Below are 16,784 nucleotides of genomic sequence, written 5' to 3' on the forward strand. Positions count from 1 at the left end.
GAATACAAAGGGCACGACATGCCTTGTCCAATCAATCTGGGGCAATCAGGTCAAGATTCAAAGAATCTCTCAGGAGCATCGAAAAAATAAGGGGAATTTCCCAAGTCTATGAGTACTAGGGGCATCACCCATAGTATATATCCCAGAAAGTCCTCACAAGGAAAATATCTCCACAGTCCATAATAACTGGGGCAAAGCTACATAAGGCATGTTTGACACTTCGACCAACACTCACTGATGTGTCCCAATCAATGCAAGTCCAGGAATGGCAGTTACTATAATCATTGGGGGCAAAATGTTCAAAGCCTCCATTTCATCCCACTGAGCCGGTTTCACAGGATCATATCCCCACTGAGTAGTCATCAAGGAGCTATCTCCATAAAGGCTGGCACTCACATTTGAGCTGAGTCAGATGGAACATCTGAGATTCTATTCATCTCTCTTATCCCTAGTCAGGGTACATCAAGATCAACCATTAAAATTGCTTTCATCCCCAAGCAGAAGTCAAAGATCCCCAACAGAGTATCCTCGATCATGGAGCGGGAGTTCCTACTAAAACGGAAGACTTGTACTCTGTATTCTCCACAACAGTCCGGGATTTATTTTTCCCGCCAGGCGATGCTACGATCTACTGTCATTATTGACAATATGTTGCATACATACATCATTCATAATCAATCATTACATAAATACATACCATGTATCATGGCATTGCATGCTGCTAACTTTACTTTTCAGGTAAGTTCCCAAGCGGACGAATATCATCAAACAACTTATCAACTTTAACAAGAAGATTTTGTTCTCCAAAAACAATCCAAAAGAAGATTCATTCCGATAATCATTCCTATTAAGCTCTCTTCACATTATTCCCTCGGCAGTGATGTACACCAATATACAACTTATTACATTAGTCCCCGAGCGGTAATAGGTTATCTCCTCATTACATTAGTCCCCTGGCGGTGATATGAAGTTATACCTCTTTGGCATGTTAGTCTCCTGGCAATGATATCTACATCAGTCCCTTGGCAATAATAAAAATCCTTCTCATCATGTTAGTCCCCTGGCGGTGATCAATTGGTCCTTATCATATTAGTCCCCTGGCAATGATATCTACATCAGTCCCTCGGAAGTAATCAAAATCCTTCTCATCATGTTAGTCCCCTGGCGGTGATCAGTTGGTCCTTATCATATTAGTCCCCTGGCAATGGTATTTACATCAGTCCCTTGGCAGTAATCACAATCATTCTAAGATCTAATTCTATCATCATGAACGGTGTAGACACGGTCATCCTTCCAAGATCTAATTCAGTTACTACAAATGGTGCTGACTGTCATACCCCAAAATTTTCCTTCCACATTCCATCCTCAATGACTCAAAACCGAAGGGTTTTATCAAGGCACTCTCCTAAGCAAGGATCTCCTAAACTAGGGTTTTGTACCCTCTTAAGGAAATTGACAAAATAAGATCTCCAATGAAGTTCCTATGATTCTTTATGCTTCAAGACACCTCCATGTCAAAAGTCAAGGCCCAATTCCAAGGTTTGCTCATTCAATGGCACAGATGACCCACAGTCAACTAGTTTGACCTAAAAGTCAATTATGGTCAAAATACAGTCAAAGCTCATGACTTTTGGTCAACATCAGTTATTGGAGGTTATATCCATCATTTGATCAAAGGTTGATCATGATTCATCAATAAAAACTCAGAAATGAACAAATTCAAAAGGTTCAAATTAGGGTTTTTTATAAGAGAAAGTCAACTCAACTTTGACTGGCCATAACTTTCACATGGAGTATCAGAAATTCCTCACTCAAAGCCTATTTTGAAGGAAATTGAATCCTCCACAACTTTGTCCCTCACAAGCCAAGGGTATAAATGCTTCATTTGGGAGATATGGTACAAAAGATCATAGGTGCTTTCCAAAAGTAAACCAAAAGCAGTTTTTTGTCAAAGGGCATATCATCAAAGATAAAATCCCCAAATGAAAAATATGTTCCAAAGTGGCTTATAGAGGACATCTTGAGGTTCCCAGAAAGTTCTAGAACTCTTTCATATCTTAAAAATTGAGAGAGATATGCCTTGTCAAAGTTGCGCAATTTTGGAGGCAAAATGTGAAATAAAAGAGGTTCAAATTGGAATTTTTTGCAAATGGGCCTAACTTTTATGACTTAATCTTGGCCCACAAGCTACCCAAGTCATCAAAATCCTTTTCCACGAATTATAACACTTTTATTTGATTTTAGGGAATCATATTGACCAATTCCAATCAATATTTATGACAAATTGGCAATATAATTTCGTGCTACAATGAGTGGAAAGAGATCAAGGCAAGATTGGACAAAATTAGAAAGTTTCCATTCAAATTGTAAATCAAATTTCTCAAAGTTGCAAGATTTGATTCAACGGGCTTTTGGACTGTTTTATTGGCCTAAATTATTCCCCTATAAATACATAACACAAGGCAAACAAATAAGGGTTGGAAATTCTGGGCAGAGTAGAGCATTCAAGAACACAAAATTCTTCAAGAAACTCAAATTCGGTTTCAAGGATTGGAAGTGTTTCAAAGAGGTTTGAGCATTGCTATACGTTCCTTGGGGCATTCTGAATCTATTGGGATCATCACACGACTTCAGCACCCCCAGATTAACCTCCATTTAACCAACGTATGTCATTCTGAATTTTGGATCGATGGCAATAATCTACGCATCCTCATGTTAATTTGTTTGCATATTATGGTTTGTATGAGTGTTGCGAATGTTTATGGATCTTTAATTGAATTTTTGGGCACTATTTACACGATTCACCATTATTGACCGAGTTAGGGTTCATAAGTTAGAATTGGGGCTTTTCGCTAGGTTTGAAATTAGAGGGCTTTAAGGGCATATTCAGATTCGTGAGATTCAGACGAGAAGATTGGAGGGGTCGCGAAATATTTATGTGTATGTATGCGCTATTCGTTATTAAACAGGTTGATTTGCTAGGAGATGAATCCCTAGCAAAATCGTAGCAAAAGGTTGTAGGTTTTTGTGAATGCAGTGGGGAAGACGATGATGTGTCTTCATGTTATTGGGCCGTTTGAAATTCGCGCACGTTTTCCATTGGTTTTTCTAGATCTCATATATAATATACCAAGCACATGTTTTAAACAATTGATAAATTTGGTTGGGGTGGTCAGGGCTGCGTGTATGTGAGAGGGAGGTCGTGGGTTTGAGCCTCCCCTCCAACAATATTTTTTATGAAAACATTGTTTCTTGATTCAGTGTGCGCTTTACTTTGTGGACAAACATGCGCTTCCAGATCTGAGCCTTAGGATATCCACTAACTTAGATCTAATGCCCAGGATTTGTTACCTATACCATGAACCTTTACATCTACCACACTGAATCCAAACTTTAAAATTTCTTATTTCTCTTAATTATTCCAATATTTATTTAATTACATTTTAATATTTATTTATACAATAATAAATCTAAAATTCTTTTTATTAAGTTAAAATATTATAAATATTTAAATTTAATTTATTATTCGTTCCGATTAAATCTATTAATCGTGATGGGTAATAATCGATTACTTGAATATTTGATTAATAAAAATAAAAATAAGTTTTATTTGGCTAAAGGGTTTCAACCATCTTATTGGTTGCGATGATTAGCCTATTTTTCTTTAAAAATTCGTTATTATTTATAATCGAATCTATCGATTACGAGGGATAACGATGAAAATTAAATAATTAATTCTATAAAACATATTTATTTGCTATTAGTGATAATCGAACCTATCGATTAGAATTGGTAACAATACCCTCCTAATCTATTAATTATGGTGATCAAACCTATTGATCATTGCAATTAATAGTGAATATTAAAAATCAGGGTTGTACGCCCAATCTTAAAACACTTTTTCAAAACCACGAATATCAAACTACGGATTATCATAACTATGATAAGGCAATTCAAAAAGCCTTCAAAACAATTACATATCAAATTCTAAGGCGTACAACCCTTCTCCGAACTACATTGACTCTAATTCTCCCTAGGGAGATACGTAGGCACTTGGCAACAAGGAGAGTCCCCCTTCTCAAAACTCTAATCAGGTTCAAACTTTGCTTTTTAAACCCTATTAACTTTCTGTCACCTTTCTTTATTTTAGCCACAAACCTTTACCTTAAAATGCAAACCTTAGGAAAGGGTTAAGGGTGCCTAATACCTTCCCTCGACCTGAATATAGTATCTTACCCCGATCTCTATAACTTCGAGGGGTTTCCTATTCCCCCTGGTAGAATAGGTGGCGACTCTAAAACCTTTAATTTTTACTGCAGGTTGCTACACTGACACGATCAATATCCCAAGATCTAATTCTATCATCACGAACGGTGTAGACATGATCGTTCTTCAAAGATCTAATTCAGTTACTACGAATGGTACTGACACGATCAACATTCTAGTCAACATTCCAAGATCTAATTAGGTTACTACAAACGGTACTAACACGATCACCATTCGAAGATCTAACTCGGTCATCACGAACGATGCTGACACGATCAATCTCCAAAGAAAGAGACAGGTATAATCTATACGAAGATTACGTATGACACTCATCATATCCTCAAAACAGTCTAAGGTACGACTTATTCTGACTCTCAAAACCAGATGGAATCTCTAAGCCCATCTCCGACAATACTTTGCCTGGATGGCATCTTTAAGCCCATCTCTTACAAAGGTCCCTACCCCAGCAAGAGCAAATTTCTGGATATTCTAGTGTTCAATCCTCTTCCACCTTCAGATTCCGATAGGCACACAGGCCAATCTACATCCTCGGGTTTAAGAAGATTGAACAAGGGTAGCTTTCATACCCCAAAATTTGCCCATAATAGTTTTAGATATTTTGACTCACCTGACTTTCAATTACTCAAGACTATGCAAGGATTAGGCATATTTACCTGTCTCATAAGCAACAAGCCTTCAACTAGGGCTTTGTCTATCTCCAAGTAAAATCAAGTTCTGACACCTCAAATGGACTTCATGGCCTCCCATATACTTCAAAGTATCCTCATGCCAATATTCAAGCTCTGATTCACAAGATTTCTCAATCAATGGTTCAAATGATCAACAGTCGACTGATTTGACCTAAAAGTCAATTATGGTCAACATACTGTAAAAACTCCTGATTTTTGGTAAACATCAATATTTTGAAGTCACATTCATCAATTGATCAAGGGCTGATCATGATTCATCAAGGAAAGCTCTAAAATCATCAAAACTTGAAGTTGCTAAATTAGGGTTTCTAGGAGAAAGTCAACCCAACTTTGACTGACCATATCTTTCACATAAACATCAAAAATTTCCCAACCAAAGCCTATTTTGAAGGAAATTGAATTCTCTATAACTTTGTCTCTCTAAAGCCAAGGCCAAATATGCATCATTTGAGATATATGAGCCAAAACATTACACGTCCTTCTAGAAGTTCACAAAAAACTGTTTTTTGTATCAAATAAAGAAAATGTTCCAAAGGGGGGTTTTATAGGACTCTTTGAGCTTTCTAAAAAGTTTTAGAACACCTTCATAAGGTTAAAATTGAGGGAGATATGCATTGCTAAACTTGGCCAAAATTTGAGGAATGCGTGAAGTCTCAAATGGGCAAATTGGACATTTTGAAGTTATTGGCCCAAGTTTTGATACTCAAATATGATATTGAGCCCATTAGAAGCACAAAAATCAACACTTTCATTTTATCATTTTTATTTCATATTTTATTGGATTTTTATTCATGAAAAATTCAATTTAATTTAAGTAAATAAGAAAAATATGAAAGGTTTATTTTGGGTTTAATTTCCAATCAAATTTTGACCTCATTATCAAATTAAATCAAGGAAAATTCGTGGCGGGAGAAAGAGACAATATTAAGACAAAAAAGGAAAGATTTCATGCATATTTATGCAAAATTTCAAGTGATCTAAACCCAAGGATCTAAGCCCGAAGATTAACCTAATTTGCTCTCTCATATATATAAACATCAAGCTCAGAACACTAAGGAGGAGAACCCTATCCTCCATCACTTAAACAAGCCGTTAAAAATTTTCAAAGAAGGAGGGCATATTGAAAAGCAAGGTTGCTGCAAGTTTGAACGATTCATATTCATCCCATCGGATTCCTAAGATTCCCAGGAGTTCACTCACGGCCTTATACATAGCCAATCACACCCAGAGCTTATCCATTACCGTCGCCGTAGGTAAGCTTCTCCGAAACTCGAAGTCGTGGATATATGTCTTACTAATGTGTTTTGTGTGTATGGTTCTGTTCAGGAAGATAATTAGAACAGGTTTTTCCTATTACATGTGAAATTACACATAAGGGCATGAAGATGCCATTACTAGGGCATCAAGGTTGCAAGACTTCGAACCCATAGTTCCAGAAGGTTTCAAGCGAAGCTAAGCACACCGTTGAATTCGTGGCGTCCGAATTATTAAATTTGAGCGCTCTTGGTTGTTCGATTAATGTGTTTTGAGGTTTCTTTGTTTTTTCAGCAAATAGCTACAAAAATTTGTAACATGTTTCTTAGCGAATCTCAGTTATATTCGTAGCAAATCATTGGCGATGGAATGGAGAAGATGATGAATAGGGAATCTGACCCTACAGCGCGTGTGTCCCACCACCATTCGTTGGTCAACAAATTGCTCCTTCTCTCCGTTTTGATTGGCTATCAGCGAAGCAAAAAGGGGCCCACGCGTTTGAATCTTGACTTTCCATTAATGTTTTCCATTCAATATTTTTTAATTGGTTTTCGTTCTATTATTAGTTAGTGCATGCAGCTCGGTTGGGAAAAAGTCTTGTTATTAAGTACAAGGGCCTGGGTTCGAACCTCACCCTTGACACTTTAATTTTTTAACAAATTTCATGTGTTGGTTTGTCACAGATCCTATGTTGCAATTCCACGGTGCGACCAACATACATCCTCACATATCAGCCTACGGATCCACACAAAGCCAAATCACAAGGATTAGAAACGCAGCTCCACGGTACACCTTCAGGATGCGTGCACACTGGATCCAACGCCCAACAACACCTCTTAATTTCTTGTTTTTAATTATTTAGTTATTTTGGTTTAAATTAATTGCTTTATTCATTTTAGATTTAGTTCTTTTTAATTAATCTATTAATTAGGATTAGGGCTAGTAAATCAACCAAATAATTTTCCTTTTAGCTTTATTTTAATTAGGACTTTTAGTTTAATTTATCACTTAATTAAAATTAGAATTTAGGGTTTTAATTTTTTTTTAGGGTTATATTTTATTTAATAATTAGGGTATCTAACCTAGAAATTTAGGATTAATAGTTAGTTAATTTAAATTAGGTTGATTTAATTTAATCCCAACAAATTAGGATTAGGGTTCATTTGATCAAATAATTGCTTCGTAAAGCTTAATATCAATTATTCTTAGGTTATTACCCTTAGGTTTGTCATTAAGTTTTTTAGCCTAAAGTTTTTTAACCTGTAAATTTTGCCTTGTCACCCTGAATACCTCGGTTGCTGTTAAATATTGGATTTCTTTTATGCGCGATTCTCTTCGCATGCCTTTAATTATTTATTTGCCATTTCAAATACAAGAAAATATGTATAGGTCGCAATAAGTTTTCTTGTAATATTTGTAGATGTTATTTTTGGCCTTTATTTTCTGCCTTTTTCCCCGGTTTTTTAGTTTGTAATTCCTCCTCCCCGAAGCCTTGTAATAGCGTAGGAACTCTTAATTTCTGCCTTTATTTTATATTAATTGCGTGGTTAGTAAAGTAGGGAGTGGTAACCTCTAAATTGAATTTAGTTCTCCTAATTCAAGATAATATAACTGAATTCAACTCACGTGATTGATTCACACACACACCTTTAGTGTAATTCCTCTTATGCTGCCTTTAAATTAAATAGTCAAGTCCCTCGGATGTAGAGATACCTTAGCCTGCTGCCTACGAATAAAATCATCATAAAAATATCTCGTCCCTTTGATGTTGCATACGATAAATGATCTTGATGATAGTCCCTTTTCGAATGCTAAGGTATCCTTACTAGTTGCCTACAAATGACTATTCACATCCTTTCCCAAGACTTCCTGCCCTTCTTATGGTATGGATAGACTTATGGCAAACGATGACCCTTGATGACCCGATCACATCCAATGAAAGGACTACCTACCCTCCTTGTGGTATGGATAACCCTTTCACACGAAAGACTTACAGAATAAGAAAGACGAACTTAGGGTAGGTAGTTCTTAGTTGCTTGCTCAATACTTCAAAATGCTTTTCACACCTCTTTTCAAAACGATTTCAAAAAGGCTACACTTACTTACAAGTTAAAGTCCTTATTCAAATCTTTTCTAAACACACGCGGCATCTTTCTTTCAAACAAAAATAAGTGAGCTAAGCAATTAAGAGCCCATGGATAACCATGGATACAAAGGGTGCTAATACCTTCCCTTTGTGTAACCTACCCCCCAAACTCAAAATCTTTCAAAGGTCTTTCTTGTTCTTTTTTCCTTTCCAATTGGATAAAATAAAAGTCGGTGGCTACTGTTGCTATCCGTAACATTTATTAAAAGTCAGTTCTCCCACCGTGTTATAGCTGCCATGTTCTTCTTAAAACCTGTAGGTGAGAGAAGTATTGTTCTCACTTGAATCCTTTAGGTAAGAGTTGGGAGATTTGTATCTTGATTAAAGCTGTTAAGCAAGATCAAGGTGTCTGTCTTGAAGTGTGTCTTCAGTTTCTTTGAGTGTGGGTGAAGGGATTGAGAGGGGCCTCGTATCTAGGTGAGTCTTAGATAGAAATCTAACTTGGGTAGTGACTAAGTGATAAGTTGTAAAATGGGGGGGGGGGGGGGTTGAATGTGGAGAAAAACACAAGAAGGGGGGATTGAATTGTGTTCTTTATCAATTTAAAATCCCGTTCTTTTGATTAACGTCTTTTCTTTCACTTAATCATCTATTGGATTATGCTTTAATGTTGCGGAAGCATGAATAATGCATATCCAATAAGATGTTCATTTTAACTTCTAAAAGATATCAGAACTTATGACTTGTTTAGTATAGTTCTGCATATTAAATCTTGGAGGTTCTTCGTTAAAATGATACGTGCAGAAAGTAAAAGACACATTCGTTTTTATCCTGGTTCACCTTCTCACTAAGGCTACCTCCAGTCCACCTTCTTCAAGTGATTTTCCTCTCAACAGAGGTCTTAATCCACTATACCAAAATCATGATTACAACTGCACAATCCTCCGTCGTGACTAACAGCTTGCACAGCCAACTGCTGTGACTAACCATCTGGACAATGATCCGTTCAGTGATCTCCGCGAGATATAACGTCTGTTGACTCAGGCACCCTGCACATTCTATCTACTATGACTAACCTCTAGTTGATTGAACCGTTCAGTGATCCCAGCAGGATATAACGTTCATCACACTAGTAACCTACACAACTACCTGCTGTGGCTGACTCCTGCATAGCCAACTGCTGTGACTAACTTCTGATAATGAACCGTTCAGGGATCCTAGCAGGATATAACGTTCATCTATCTTCTGGAGATAATCGAGGTGATTCTTAATCAAGTAGATGGTCTCATATTCTCAAAACGTATGTTTACGACTCACTGACTAGAAATCACTTTTGGAGCCTAAACATTCAATCAGAAGTTTCCTAAGATATAACACTCTACGAGAAATAACTCTAAGTGTTTTACAATTAATTACAAGAATAATATATAGTCTTGTAGTCTTCTATTCTTGGACTTCTGGATGAGATCTTTTTCAACTTCTGATAACCATATTAAGAGACAATGCTCTTGTGTTGAAAGCTTCTGGTCATCATCTTCATCTCCAAATCTTTTTAAGCTGATTTTGAGAAACAACTCTATTGTTGATTGCTTCTAATTTGATTTGCACTTCTTCTTTCTCCCAAACAGATTTAGAGCAGCAGCTCTATGTTGATTGCTTCTTGTGGTCTGGTCTTCTCTTATCTGAGTAAAGAGATTAGAGCATCAGCTCTTGAAATTAATTCCTTCTTGTAAGACCATCTTCATCTTTTCTACTTAAGCAAATATGGAGCATCAGCTCTCATCTTGATTGCTTCTCGTGAGAAGATCTTCAACTTCTTCCCGAATTCTGATCATAAAGCTTGTTACAGCTGATAACACATTTAATGATCATCAGAAAACATGAAACACTTCTTCGAGCAACAACTCAGTGTATTCAGTTTCTCAAGTCATTCAATGTGGACAATGTATGTATTGATCAAGTATTGGTGAACTTCTTATAACTCCAGTGGAGAATTCTGTTTAACAGCAGGTATTTCTTCTATGCTTATATTAGGCATATGTTTAGTGTATCACAACATAGTGGATTATCACATACTAAGTATGTGTTGCCTCTTCTGGAACTTCTAATGCATGGTTTCTTAAAGCTTCTCATCTTGCATTTCATGCTCAGCTCCCTTTACTAATTTTCTCTAAAGATCTCTCATTTTTCCACTCTTTGTAGATGTATCCTAGATACATACTTTGATGCTTATTCTGGATGCATACTTCAGATGCATACCTGGACACAAACCAGAATGCATACCTTCAGATTTTGTGAGATTTGATCTATTTATAGAGCTTGGTATGTTACCGCTGGTATCTAGCCGTTGAGATTTGTTTGAGTATTGCTTTGAATGCTTCGTCTAGATTTAGCCTTTTGTTACAAGTGTTGTTCTTGGTAGAACCTTATCTTTAACTTGATGATTATAGTGGATGGCGTGTGTCTTTCCAATGTGCTGCATGTGGGTTGCTTCTATTTTCAACCTTGGAAGTTGTTCCTTTTAAATGTTGCAACTGTTTTGCATGTGATGATGTTTCTAACGGCTCTCCCTTAGATTCTTCATTCGCTTGTATATGACTTCAACTGATGTTTGTATTTCAATATCGCTGTGTTGTAGCTTCAGAACTTCTGATCTTCATACTTAAGTGATCTTCTGATGTTTGTCAAGCTTCTTGCAATTGATCTTTCTCATTTACTTCGTTGCAGCTTCTAAAGTACTTTCTGATTGAGACTGTTGTATGTAGGCCTTGATATTGCCTGTTCTTCTTAGTAGTCTTGTCTCTGACTGTTGCTTCTCTTGCTTCTGATTTGCGGTCTTTGGCTTGTTTGACGTGTTCTTAATCAGAACATCTGATGAATGGAGTTTAGCTTTGTTAATCTTCTGGATGTAGTTGTATTCTTTTTCTGACGAATCCTGTATAAAACTTATAACAAAGTATCTGCATACTAAGTGAAACCATTAGTAATAAAATTGTTACTTCACAAAATATATGTTCGTTATCATCAAAACCGGATTCTGAACATAGATTCTCAATCTTGTTCTAACAATCTCCCCCTTTTGATGATGACTAAAACCATGTATTTTGATGGAACAATTTTATGAGAGGATAATAGTCAAGCAAGTAAACTTCATCTTCATTTTTCATGTTCAATCAAGCAACTTAAATTTTCATCAAAATGTATTATCAAAATGTATTATTCTTTCTCCCCCTTTTTGTCATAATCAAAAAGCGTTTTAGAGGGTATAATTAGACTTTAGAAAAAAATTTAAACAACTGATTTATTACTCAAGGATCTAATCTAATCTTTCTCTCTTCTCCCCCTGATATATATACTCTCCCCCTGAGCTAGATACCCTTATGAATTACTCTCTGGTCTAAGGGTCCCCCTGAATTAGTGTGGTGTTGTTTTATTTACCTCCCCGTTTCACTTGGGAGGACAACACACTAAACCCTTCACGCGAAATTTGGAAGGAGAAAGCGCCCTTGTGGGATGAATTTTATTTCAGTTCTTCCTACGATAGCACATGAACTTTTTAATTATCCTACGAGAAGGACGGGGAAAAAATCTCAAATAAACCCTAGGAGTTTGCTAAGTGTGGGGATTCACCTAGACTAGAATTTTTGGAGTCCGGGAGGTCGGTTATACATAGGGAAGGTTTTAAGCACCCTACATATCCGTAGTACTCTACGGGAACCTTCTCTATGTCTATGTGTTTGTGTTTGCTAATTGATTGGGAAAGTTTCTCCTTTATGTTAGGAGAAATAATTAAATTGAATTGAAATGAAAGACAGATGGACTGACTATTTTTGGTTTTTGAATAGCTCGCTTAGATTCCTTGTGAATCTCATGCCTACATATCCCTAATGGAAGTCAGAGCTTTTTGTAGTTCGGGAAACTAATTAGGGAAATGAATTGATTCTTTTGGCGCCTTGCTTGAAGCTCAAGGTTGAAGCTTTGAAATTAAATCTCTGTTTACAGTAAAGAGACATGAAGTCATCTTTAGAGAGAGCTATTTCTACTATTCCACCACAAACATTTAAAGTGACAGAAAAGATGAGTTTGTTTCATTAAGAGATGGACCTTACTTGGTTGTGTACAAGTATGCCAGTCACGTGTCTCTTGAATGAAAGAAAGATTCTCAACCAAATTAGGGAAAGTTGTATAAGTCTGGGGATGTGCCAGAGCATGCCTTTCAGAGTCCTAAATGGCAGAATGTTTGAAATTGAAATTGAAATGTTTGTTTGTTTGTTTGAATGTGGTGAAATAGTAGAAATATCTATCTATAGAGATAAGTCAAGTCTATCTATTGTATAAAAATATTTGAATTTGACTGGCTTGTATGAGGCCCAAGCTTGAGGCTTAAAAGGTTTTTATTGACTCTAGGAGATGACTCCACTGGGAATTTGACTTTTGACTGAGTGGATTTGTGTTCTGTATGAAGCCCAGAATTGAGGTTGACTCTAGTTGGAGAGTGTTTATTTTGTTTTTTTAATTGAAGGGTTTATTTAGTGTTCTGTACAAAGCCCAGAATTGTGGCTGACTCTACCTAGGGAGACTCTATTTTCTGCCTTGTACAAAGCCCAAGGTTATGGCTGACTGCTGAGGAAACAGAGTTTGGAGACTATGGGTGACTCTATTTTATGCCTTGTACAAAGCCCAAGATTGTGGCTAACTTGCTAGGGAAAAGACTCAAAGGGTATGAGTCTTTTGACATAGAAGAGGATGTTTATCGGCCTTGTACAAAGCCCAAGGTTGTGGCAGACTTAGTGGGGAAAAGATCCTAAATATTAGGAATCTTTTGACACAGGAAATGATGTTTATCTGCCTCGTACAAAGCCCAAGGTTGTGGCTACTTGATGGGGAAGGACTCACTGTGGAGACTCTATTATCTGCCTTGTACAAAGCCCAAGGTTGTGGCTGACTCTAGATAGGGAAATACCTATGAGTAGGATTTTTGACTCTAAGGGGAGTATCTGCCTTGTACAAAGCCCAAGGTTGATGCTGACTCTTAATGGGGAAAAGATCTACCAATATGGGATCTTTTGACTCAGAGGGGATTACTCTGTTATTTAGAGACTAAAGGTTGACCCTTATGGGGATTGTGCTCTTGTTAAGCAGGGATTGATGAATGGAAGACCCAGGTTTGAAGATTGACTCTACTGGGGATTTTGTTTGAGTATTGATACTGTCCCTAGGGTTGACTCTACTGAGGAGTTTTTGAAGGTTTGAAAGATGATTTGGAAGCTAACCCTTTCCAGGGAATTTGGATTTGAAGGATTGATTTTGGAGGCTGACCCTTTCCAGAGGTTTTTGACTTTAAAAGACTGATGTGGAAGCTAACCCTTTCCAGGGATTTTGTCTTTGAAAGATTTGTTTTGGAGGCTAACCCTTTCCAGGGTTTTTGTGCTTAACGAATGATTGGGTAGCACTTCATGATATGAGAGGATGAAAGGATTGTTTGAGACTTCTTGTTTAGAGCCCAAGATTAAGGCTGACTCTGAATGAGGATATATGGAACCTAGACTCTGCTAAGGAGGAAAATTATTGGAGATTGAGAATAAAGGTGACTGAGACTGTCCATGTCTCTCATTCCAAAAGGTGAACTCAATACTGAGATTGAGACATTCTTAGCTTGTTTGAAGTTTGGTTTAAAGAGTATAAGAATCTCACCAGGGTAAGCTAAAAGGTGACTAAAGACTTGTTCCTATGTTTATAAGAAACCTGATGGGTCCTTGTATACAATCTCAAGAGAAAGCTGTGAGTATGCTTTTAAGAAGCCTGTGGGTCCTTGTATTGTAAGCCCAAGAGGAGGCTATTTGAGGGTCCTTGTTATAGCACAAGAGAAAGCTATGTGGTTTTGAACATATTTTGGCTCTAAGCAAATGGGTAAGAGGTTTCACCGGGAATAATTCCTCTTGGGTGGATGTGCCCTATTTTTGTTCTAAGGCTTTTTTCAAGATGTTTCACCGGGAATAATTCATCTTGAGGTTTGATTAAGGAAATCTAATTAGGAAAGAGCCTTCACCGGGAAGACATTCTCAATCCTAGGCCATAGTCTTATAATATATATATATATATATATATATATATATATATATATATATATAGTTTATTTGTCCTAAGGTTGTACTCATACGTAGTTCTAAACAATATATATACAGTATGTATTTGACAGAAGTTTAAATGAAAGCTTGTAAATTGAAAGCTATAAAGCCTAACCTGGATGAAGAGGAGGCCTTTGAAAGATGTATGTACAAAGCTTTACCAGTAGCTTGGTTGTTTATTGATAACAGTTTGAGGTTTGATTGTGAACAGTTGAATGTTCATTAAAAACAATTGAATGTTTTATTGAAAACAGTTGAATGTTTTTGTTTTGAAAACAGAAGAAGTGAAGATGGACACTAGGTCACATAGGTATCTGAAGAGTTTCACCGGGAATAATGCCCTTCAAATACCAGATGAATGTTTTGAAAACAGATGAGAAGTTTTTCTGTTTAAAGATGTTTTGAAAAACAAACTATGAAAAGAAAAAGGTGTTGGGTCTTACACTCTATTAGAGGCCCATTGAAAATGATTTACAATTTATGAAAAACAGTTGAAGAGATTTGAAATGATACAAGGTTTTGGTTGTCTGAAAACCTTGATCGTCTGTTTAATCGAAGTTTGAAAACAGTTTGAAAATTGACAAAAGTCAATTTAATTAGGGTAATGACAAACTCTATACCTAATTAAGACCTAAATGATTAGGGTTTTATCAAAAAAATATTTACAAGAGATTAGGTTTTGAAAATCAAGAGAAAACTATATTTAAAGTATTTTAAAATACTTAAAAATATGTTATTTTAAACCTAATAAAAATATATCAAATAAATGATATTTTTGTGATTTTTGGGTTTGTTCATAAAGTAGATATATTAAATGAAGAGTGTGTGAAAAATCAAGTGAAAATGACTTAATTTGAAGTGTGAATCAAATGGTTAAAGTTGTGAAGAAATTGAATGGGATAAGTGATAAAAAATATGGTTTTGTCTCCACCAAGGCTTGAACACACACCCTTGAAGTCACCGGTTCAAAATAACACCACTAGGCCAAGCGCTAGTTGGTGACTATAACATGCTTCCATTTGATTATGTTTCAAAACAAGTTTAAAACCTTTGAAAAATAAAAGAAATAAAAAGTCTGAGGCGAGGTGGATTCGAACCCCAGACTTGTGGGCAAGAGAGTACTAAAAGCGCATGTGAGGCCACTAGGGCAAACGATGAATTCGTTTAGTAAACGGATTCAACTAAATATATTTCAAACTTGAACCCTAAAATTCAAAAGAATGGTGCCATCACCATCTTCGTCTTCAACCTCAAGCTCATTCATATTTGATTTTCTGAACTCTCTCAATTCTCAACCATTTGCAAAGATGTAAACATCAAACTTGTTCTAAATTCTCTCACGGTTTCAAATATGTAACTATAATAAACTATAATTAACTATAGCTACTGAATTATCTAAACTACGTGAAGAACCCTAAAATTTGAAAATGAAATTAAATGACTATGTTGAAGAATAAATGAATGATGGTAGAGGGTTTTTAATCCTCTGAGGATGTTGAATGAATTGGTATCGAGTTTTAACACAAAGAGTACACGAATTAAAGAGGCGGAGTTCAAAAACTTACCTCTGAAAATGAAGGTCGTGGTGATGGTGGAGAGCTTCTGGCTATGGATGAATGATCACAAAAGCTTCCTGGTGACTCAGTGATGCTAACTGAATACTTATTGCAACTTGAATACTTCAGAATTGCCCTACTCGACACCTTTTATTTGAGCTTCAAGTGAACATGGAGGTTAGTGATTCTGTGGTTACAGATGCGCTGCAAGCATCTGAATAGCTTCACTACACCCCTAGGAACATGTTGATGTGCTTAGATTTGTTTGACACCCTCTGAAATGTTCTATAGACCTCCAACTACTTAGGCTCCAAAATGAAAGTGGCTATGGTGTTTCTCCACTTCCAGAAGTGTTCCAGGTACTTGGATCACTTCTAATGAACCTCCTTGAGATGTTAGAAGGCTTACTTTCAAAAGAAAAGCTCTGGTTTGAAGAATTCGATTCTTCTTGCCAAAGAACTTTTGAAAACCATAAGCATGAGGGAGAGAATGAGAAAGCAAGATTCTTGAGTTGCTTTGGTGTGTCTAATACTTAGGAGGGCACTTGTATTTATAGGGAAAGATCTCAGTACAACTGGAGAGAGTGAGCTTGCTTAGTGAGGTAGTTTTGGTTTCTTGGCTATGAAGAAATTCAAAGAATATCACAAATGCAATGATGTCAAACTCAGGCTAGCTCCCTATCCATTGATCTCTTGTGATCTTGGGGAACATTTTTGATGCAGAGGAGAGTTCCAATTGGTTGGGAAGAGATTCCTTTGGTGATTCACCACTTGGCCATAAATTT

Source organism: Vicia villosa, linkage group LG6, assembly GCF_029867415.1.
Source record: "Vicia villosa cultivar HV-30 ecotype Madison, WI linkage group LG6, Vvil1.0, whole genome shotgun sequence".
NCBI classification, from domain to species: domain Eukaryota; kingdom Viridiplantae; phylum Streptophyta; class Magnoliopsida; order Fabales; family Fabaceae; genus Vicia; species Vicia villosa.